Source organism: Castor canadensis, chromosome 16 (assembly GCF_047511655.1).
Source record: "Castor canadensis chromosome 16, mCasCan1.hap1v2, whole genome shotgun sequence".
NCBI lineage: Eukaryota > Metazoa > Chordata > Mammalia > Rodentia > Castoridae > Castor > Castor canadensis.
This window is the reverse complement of record NC_133401.1, coordinates 1,596,568-1,605,443: the sequence shown is the minus strand read 5'-3', so window position 1 is coordinate 1,605,443 and position 8,876 is coordinate 1,596,568. Positions and strand designations below refer to the sequence as shown.

The window sequence follows — 8,876 nt, the reverse complement described above, 5'->3', positions numbered from 1 at the left end:
CACACAGCTTTAATCACGGCACGGAGTGTCATCTGCCGCCCCTCGTGTGAACGGCCTCACACGCTCCAGGTGCTCCTCGCTCTCCTAAGGCACGTCAGACACGTGGACAGATGGGGAAACTGAGGCCCAGGTCGTGCAGACTTCAGACAGCAGAGCGCCTGGGCTGGCACACTGCCACACACTGTGCTAGCTTTGTCCCAAGTGTCCTTGGCTCTGGATTCCCAGTGGACACTTAGGTTTTCCGTGATTGCTGTGTTTCCCCGGAAACCACTGCAGTGCTGCACATCTCACTGGGAGGAGCCGGGAACCCTGGGCAGACAAGGGCTGTGACAGGTGAGTAGGGCCATGGCAGGCGCCCCTGGACTTCTGCAGGGAGAGAGGCTCCGGGCTGGGTTCCTAGGGTCTCACTGCTTCTCAGGCAGGTAGAGGCCACTGGTTGGGTTGGGATTCTGTCATCTCCCTTCACAGGGGCACCTCAGTCCTCACCATAGTGACCTTCCCTGGTTTGAGACTCAGCCAAGGGGTAACCCCAGGTCACTGCCTCCCACTGATCCCCCAACGCACTCCGGCCTTCTAGCTTCTATGGCAGCTGGGAAGGTGTAACTTTCCTCTCCCGGATGCCGGGGGTAGCAGGAAGAGGCACGGGAGCCAAACTCAGCCAACTGTAGGCTGTCTTAGTCCATTTTCTGTTACGATGACCAAATACCCAAGACTCGTAACTTGTAACAGAAAAAGGTTTATTTAGCTCACGGTTTTTCTGTTACTGTGACAAAATACCCGAGACTGGTAACTTATAATGGAAAGAGGTTGATTTAGCTCGTGGTTCTGGAGGTAGAGATATGCAAGATTTGGCAGCCAGGGCTGGAGGTGTGGTTCAAGTGGTAGAACTCCTGCTTAGCAAGTGTGAAGCCCTGAGTTCAAACCCCAGTACCACCAAAAAAAAAAAATTGGGTAGCCACATCACGCTACTTGGCGCCATGCAGCCCCCTCTCCCACGCATCCCGTGTGGACGGCCGAGCCCCCAGAGACCTCCCTAGCTCTTAAAGGTCCCACCAGCTCTCAGAACAGCTACCTGGGGGCCCAGGTGTCCAACACGGGAAGATGGGAGCACACACCGTATTTCAACCTTAGCCCAGGCCTCTGTCAGGACCTTGGATCCCAAGTGAGTGACCCAGGGTGGCAGTGCACTGCAGAGAGCATTGACAGCTGGGATTGAGGCCACATCTGAAGCCACAGGGTGCTTGGCCTGTCCCTGGGGTGACCGTTTCTTTGAGAGCCCGTGGGAGCTTCCCGCAAAGCGGTTTGCAGCTGACAGCGCCTTAAATCTCTCACCCCGTTCTTGTTGGCAGTGGAGTCGCTTGGCTTGCGTCTGTCCTGGCTTGAACACTGAGGATGTAATTCATGACAGTCACTCAGGATTGACCAGGGAGCCAGAAGGCGGAGTCTGCTTTTAAACCTGTCGTGTGTCTACTCTGACTTTTTCTCCAAAGGCTGACTCGTTTGTACTTACCCAGGCTGGAAAATGGCAGAGTTTCTTCCCCAGAAGCCCCGGGAGCCATGCGTACAGGAGAGGAAGCCCTTTGGTTTGCCATGGGGGATCCCAGGCCCTCCAGGCTGGGCCGGGGCTCTGGCAGAGGGCTCACCTGGCGATGAGAGGATGAGAGGCCCAGGGTGTCCTGCCGGGTTTGCTCGGTGGGAATCACACAGGGAGAGGCTTCCCTGTATTTTAGCCCAGTGGGCAAGATCTTATCTGGAAAACCATGGCACTGCCTGGCCCTGAAACCAGGAAGAAATTTCTCCCGGATGACCCAGATCTGGGGAAAATATCCTTTTTAATACAGTCTCCAGTCAGGTGCAGTGGCTCACGCCTGTAATCCCAGCTGCTCAGGAGGCAGAGATCAAAAGGATTGCAGTTTGAAGCCAGCCTGGGCAAATGGTTCTCACGACCCTATCTCAAAAAACCTGTCACAAAAAAGGGCTGGTGGAGTGGCTCAAGGTGTAGACCCTGAGTTCAAGCTCCAGTACTGCAGAAAAAACCAGTCTGCAGAGCAAGGGTTCATTCCTTGACTGCAGTTTCCTCTGCACCCGTAGTTACAGTGTGCAGCAGTAATTTGAATTCATCAAAGCCCATTATTCCACTTGGAGTTTTCATTTTAAGAATTATTGAAACATTTTTAAGTTTTTTGATTAATGTTCTAAAGGACATAAGCAATCCTTTCTTGTCTTTTTTTTTGGAGAGGGGAAGGGTTTCAATTAATTTCAAGGGCAGACATCGGGTACATGAACTGTCAAAATCTAATTTATGGCCAGGCGCCAGTGCTCGCGCCTGTAATCCCAGCTATTCAGGAGGCAGAGATCAGGAGGATCGCGGTTCAAAGCCAACCCGGGCAAACAGTTCTCTAGACCCTATCTCGAAAATGCCCAACACAAAAAATGGCTGGTGGAGTGGCTCAAGGTGAAGGCCCTGAGTTCAAATCCCAGTACTGCAAAAAGAAAAAAGAAATTTAATTTATGACCTGTCTGTGCCCACAATGGTCCCACCTTCCACGCCTCGAGGTTGTAGCTGCCCGTCTGAAATTCTCCCACACTGAAAGGACTGTACGTGCCCTGTGCGGCCATGACAGACATATGTCCAGGACTGAGTTATACGTTAGTAAGCATCAATGTAGCCACCCGTTAAATATTCAGTGTCAGACAGAAACCACTTAAAAATCCCAAGGGAGTGCCTTAAAGCACAAACACAGGGCTTGAGTTAACTGACTGCATTAATACTTTCACTACAAATTTGATTGGAAATCCCGACAGCTGGAAGGAACAAGGGTAGAGAGATCCCAGGGAATGGTGGGGCTCAGGAAACCACTGGAGCTTAAACTGCATTTAACTGAAAAGAATCATTTTCCCATGCATCGGTAAACTTTAAAAATAAGATAAGATAGCTGGGTGTGTGACTCATGCCTGTAATCCCAGCTACTCAGGAGGCAGAGATCAGAAGGATTGCAATTTGAGGCCAGACTGGGTAAAAAGTTAGAGAGACTCCATCTCAAACAATAAACCCAGTGTGGTAGCATGTGCCTGCCATCCCAGCTACACAGGAAGTGTAAATAGGGGGATGCAGTCCAGGGTAGCCTGGGGAAAAACATGAGGCCCTCTCTGAAAAATAACTAAAGCAAAATGGGGTACGGGTGTGGCCTAAGAGGTGGACGCATGAGGCCCTGAGTTCAAATCCTAGGATAACAGAAAAAAAAACAAACAACTTGACCTTGAGAGCTGTCTTAGGGTCCCCTCGGTGAGGCGGAAGACAGCCTGTAGCCGCCGCCTGTGGCTCCCCAGGGACGCGCGAGAGGGCTTTTTACCCGGGTGTCTCATTGGATCACAGCAGAGCAGTGGTTTGCAGGCCTGGAGGACAAATCAGGCCACGGTTCGCCCTGGGCGCCTCCGATGCGTCTTTCCTCTGGCACAGAGCTTGGAATTTCCAGCTCCAAGGAAACAAGACTTGCGACACCGATACTGGCAGCCAGCTCAGCGACGATCGTCACGCTGACTCAAGTGGTTTCCCTGTCCACAGACGCTCACCGGAGTGCCTGCCTAGCAAGCCTGCGGCCCTGAGTTCAAATCCCAGTGCCGCCCGAATATGTAAAATAAGGTGTCTGAACAGAAGAGCTGTTTCCACTCGGTTCCTGCTGTGGTTTGTCCCCTCCAAAACTTGCATGGAAACTTGGTCCCCACTGTGACAGTATCGAGGCCGTGGTGGGACCGCTAAGAGGTATTGGGTGAGGGGTTGCACTGGAGAAGGGATTAATGCCAGTCTCGCCAGGTTGTTAGGAAGCGAGTTGACTCATCCACTGCTCTCCTGCATTCTTCCACCTGCGGTGACAGGCTGAGTCCTCTGTGATGTCACCTCCATCACCTGGACTTCCCAGTCCTCGGATCCATGAGCTCCAAACCCTCTGAGCTCTGTAAGTGACGGGGTCGTGAGTGGCAACGCAGCTGACCCCACGTGTTCACCTTTCCAGCTGTCAGAAAGACATCCACACTCGGGAACCATTGTGACAGGAAGTCCCCCTTTTCCCAGGATGCTGGGGAGGGAGGAGGGGGAGGAAGAAACAGAAAGACATGAGACTGAATCCATATAAAGCAGGAACCCAACTTTTATATATGACGGGGGCTTTGCCCCAAAGATTTAGAAAGAGTTATAAAAAGATGAATTTTAGTTTATACTTCAGAAAAAAATAAGTAGTAATTGCCATTATGGAAAAAATTTGTTTTGATAACACCAGAGTTTGAACTCAGGGCCTCACGCTTGCTAGGCAGGTGCTCTACCACTTGAGCCCTTTTTTTGTGAAGGGTTTTTTCGAGACAGGGTCTCCTGAACTATTTGCCCCAGGCTGGTTTTGAACCGGGATCCTCCTGATCTCTGCCTCCTGAGTAGCTGGGATTACAGGCATGAGTCACTGGCACCCGGCTTATTTATATTTTTATAAGGCAGGGTCTCGCTATATAGTCCAGGCTAGCCTCAAACTCATGATCCACCATCCTCAGCCTCCCAAGCACTGGGATTACAGGTGGTACCACCACACCTGGCTAGTATTGCTTTAAGAGTTACAACTGAATAGTAAATTTTGATTTCTGGTAGGACTATTTCTGTTCATTTTTTCCTGGGCCTTTAGAACCCCCAGGGTATCTGTGAAGGCCTTTTTGGCCCAGATGCCCTGGTCTTGCTGGGATGTTCAGCTGAGGCCTGGCGAAACCCACAGGTCAGCTCTGAGAAATGCTTTCCACACCGGGGTTCCTAGGCGCACCCCAGAAACGCCCCGACAACTCCCGCCAGGCCCCACGAGGCCCAAGTCCCCGCAGAGTCACTTCCTCTTTTTCTCACCTGGGGTTGCCTACTTGACTCCCTCGCCATTCTCTCCCGTGTGGAAAGCCTCGGTTTCTAATGGTGACCCACAACCCACACCTAACACCATCCTTGTCATTCTCTTCTGTGAAAATGGACGTGGAGTCCCACCCTGACCCGCCCTCCCCAGACAAGGTGAACTCTGTCCCACCCACTCCATTCCATCCGGGAGTGGCTAGTGGCTTTCCTCCCTGTCTGAACATGCCTGTCCCTCCCTCCCTCTCTCTCATGCTCGCTCACACACGCTCTCTCTCTTTCTCTCTCTTTTTCTTCTCTCTCCCTCCCTCTCTCTCCCTCTCTCCTTGCTGTCTCCTCTTGCTCACAGCTCCACTTCCAGAACAAATTATCCAAGCCCATGGTACCTTCCCCTGCTCACAGTCAGCCCACCGTAAAGGCCCCTGCGACTTCCTTACGTTAAATTCTACTAACAGCCCCGCCTCAGTCCTGGTCTCGCCAAGTATTTCCCACTCTAGAGCGGGCAAGCCTGTTCAAATGCAAATGTGGACCCGTCATTCCCTTCCCGGAAAAGCTTTGGATGGGTGCTGGGGGTTTCACATCTGTAATACCAGTGACTCAGGAGGCAGAGATCAGGAGCATCGAGGTTTGAGGCCAGCTGGGGCAAATAGCTTGCGAGACCCTATCTTGACAAAACTCAACGTAAAGCAAGGCTGGTGGAGGGGCTCAAGTGGTAGTGCACCTGCCTAGCAAGCGTTTGGCCCTGAGTTCAAATTCCAGTAAACCCCACCCCCTAAAAAAAAGCTTTCATCGTGTTTATTCAAGTCCCCGAACAGAGACTCAAAACAGGGCGGTTTCCACGACTTCTTACTGATCTCAACACGAGAGTCAAGTACTTGGAAAGACCTTCATCTTCCGTTTCTCTATCTACTCAGCCCCATCCAACCCAAAATCCTGGGCCCACCAGGCCCCTCCCTGCCCCTGCTTCCTCACCGGGCTGTCCTCTGGTTTTTCATTCCTGGCTCACTTCTGCTCACCTTGGACCTGCAGCACAAAGATGAGGAGCCTGAGCCAGGCGTGGCGGTGCACGCCTGTAATCCCAGTGAGGCAGGTTAGCAGGCAGGGAAAATAACTTCCCAGGGCACTATGGAGCCAATGAAGCTAACAGGCACCCCAGCAATAAATCCCATCTATGTTATAAATACCTGACATTTTCATAAATATCATTGTAAGATACCTTGGTGCCATCAAAATATGCATAGATAGATTCAATATCTATATCTATCTATGCATCCATCCATCCATCGTCCGTCTATCCATCCATCCATCATCCATCCATCCACCCATCCATCCATTATCCATACATCCATCCATCCGTCTATCCATCCATCCATCATCCATCCATCCACCCATCCATCATCCATCCATCCACCCATCCATCCATCATCCATCCATCTATCCATCCATCCACCCATCCATCTCTCCATCCATCCATCCGTCTATCCATCCATCCATCCATCATCCATCAATCCATCCATCCATCCATCATCCATCCATCTATCCATCCATCCACCCATCCATCATCCATCCATCCACCCATCCATCCATCATCCATCCATCTATCCATCCATCCACCCATCCATCTCTCCATCCATCCATCCGTCTATCCATCCATCCATCCATCATCCATCAATCCATCCATCCATCCATCATCCATCCATCTATCCATCCATCCACCCATCCATCTCTCCATCCATCCATCCGTCTATCCATCCATCCATCCAACTATCCATCCATCTATCCATCCATCCATCCATCATCCATACATCCATCCATCCATCCATCCACCCATCCATCTCTCCATCCATCCACCCAACTATCCATCCATCTATCCATCCATCCATCCATCCATCATCCATCAATCCATCCATCCATCCATCCATCCATCCAACTATCCATCCATCCATCTATCCATCCATCCATCCATCATCCATCCATCTATCCATCCAACCATCCATCCATCCAATTATCCATCCATCTATCCATCCGTCTATCCATCCATCCATCCATCTATCCATCCATCCATCCATCCATCTATCCATCCATCATCCACCATCCATCCATCTATCCATCCATCCATCCATCCATCCATCCATCCATCTATACAGAAGAGGTGCCATTGGGTCTTCCTTGCTTGTTAAAAAAAGGGTCTTCCCCAATTTGAGCCCCAGGCCGAGTCCTCCTACAAGACCTCCTGAACGGTGGTCACGTCTCATTCACACAATTAACAACCTGAAAATCAGCATGGCTGCCTGCGCGGGATGCCCCTTGTTGTGTGGTGACTGTGCCTGGCGGCCACCCAGCCCCTCCCTGAGGACTGCCCAGAAAATGAGGCTTTTGCACCGCCTGGCATTGCCCTCCGTTAACCCTGCGGTGCGTCCTCTTCCTCTTTCCTTCTCTTTCCATAGCGCATCCCTGCTTTGCAATCTGTGTCTCTGTCCCACTCTGTTCAGGTGACATAGGACTCGGAATCTTCTGGACTAGGCTCAGCCCAGTAACACCAGCACTCCGGAGGCTGAGGCAGGAGGATGGAGGTTCGAAGCCAGCCCGGGCAAATAGTTCGAGGGACCCTATCTCGAAAAACCCTTCACAAAAATAGGGCAGGTGGAGTGGCTCAAGGTGAAGGCCCTGAGTTCAAGCCCCAGTACCTCAAAAATATATTTCACTGTACAAATCCTTATTTAAAGAGAAAATTCCACATAAAGTTTGGTATCAGTTTAGTTTGTCAGAAAAGTGAATCGAGTAAGATGCAGACCCCAAGACTAATCTGAGCTCGGAAGTACAAAGCTCTTCCTTAAGAATTAAGAAGAGTCCGCAACTTGCAGCCTTTCAAAGGCGAGCGTGCATCCTTCTTGCAGCACGGACACAAGCTATTCACCTTGACTTAAGAGAACAGCTTCTTCCATCAGCACCTGAGGTCAGGTGGAGGTGGGCAGACTTCTAATAGTCACGTTACAGTGCCATCTGCACAACTAGGTATCAGTCGCACTTCCGTCAAGGGACAAGAAGACAAAGGAAAGAAGGTGACACTCTCAGTCCTGTTACTTGAAGGCCATTACTCACGTGAGGCAAGCCTTCCGTCCTGTTGCCTTTGAGAGTCTGGTAACCACGGACTGGGCTCTTTCTTTTCCTTTGCTTTTTATTTATTTATTTTTTTTGTGGGACTGGGGTTTGAACTCAGGGCTTTGCACTTGCAAAGCAGGTGCTCTACCGTCTGAGCCTCACCTCCAGTCCATTTTGCTCTGGTTATTTTGGAGATGGGGGTCTCACCAACTATTTACCCAGGCCAACCTCAAACCATGATCCTCCCAATCTCAGCCTCCATAGTAGCTGGGATTACAGGTGTGAGTCACCAGCCCCAGCCTCTCTGAAAAATTTAGTAGCTGCCCTGTACAGTTCTTTGTGCTGTTGGTCTGATATTAAGTGTCAGAATAGGATTTGTCTAAGGTCGCTCGCGTTAGCTCTTCTCCGCCCACAGTGAGGTGCTGTGCGAAACACTGTTTGTATTTCACTGAGCTCTTCTCGCTCCTGGTTGGGGTGGATTACTTATTAATTCGGCGTGTTGGAACATTACCACGAGTCTCAAAGTCAGAGCTGAGCATAAAAGGCACATTCACATAAAAGGGCCTCTCTCTTCTTCATCCTTTCCACCCCGTTCCCACGCCATTCCCATCCACCTCTCTGAGGTCACCAACGTCACTGTGTTGGTTTGTTCTTCCCGTGTTTCTTTTCCACTCCTGACCCCCTTCCTGACTGTGATGACAAATGGTTAGAAGTGCAGAAGCCAAGGCCTCAGAAGCTCACGGTAATGAAGCATACAGAATTCTCAGAGCTGGCTGGGCACCTGTGGCTCATGCCTGTAATCCCAGAGATCAGGGGGATCACGGTTCAAAGCCAACCTGGGCAAACAGTTCCTGAGACCCTATCTCGAAAAATACCCATCACAAAAATAGAGCTGGTGCAG

The 8,876-nt window shown here is 50.8% G+C and overlaps 1 long non-coding RNA gene across 1 annotated transcript; it reads right to left on the bottom strand.

The window, feature by feature from the left end:
- Positions 1-783: 783 nt before the first annotated feature.
- On the bottom strand, positions 784-4,981 carry LOC141417844 (uncharacterized). The gene is made up of 3 exons (XR_012442475.1): positions 4,877-4,981; positions 3,260-4,076; positions 784-2,483 (listed from the first exon to the last, which is right to left on the bottom strand). It is a non-coding gene; the product is annotated as an uncharacterized lncRNA (long non-coding RNA).
- Positions 4,982-8,876: the final 3,895 nt, after the last annotated feature.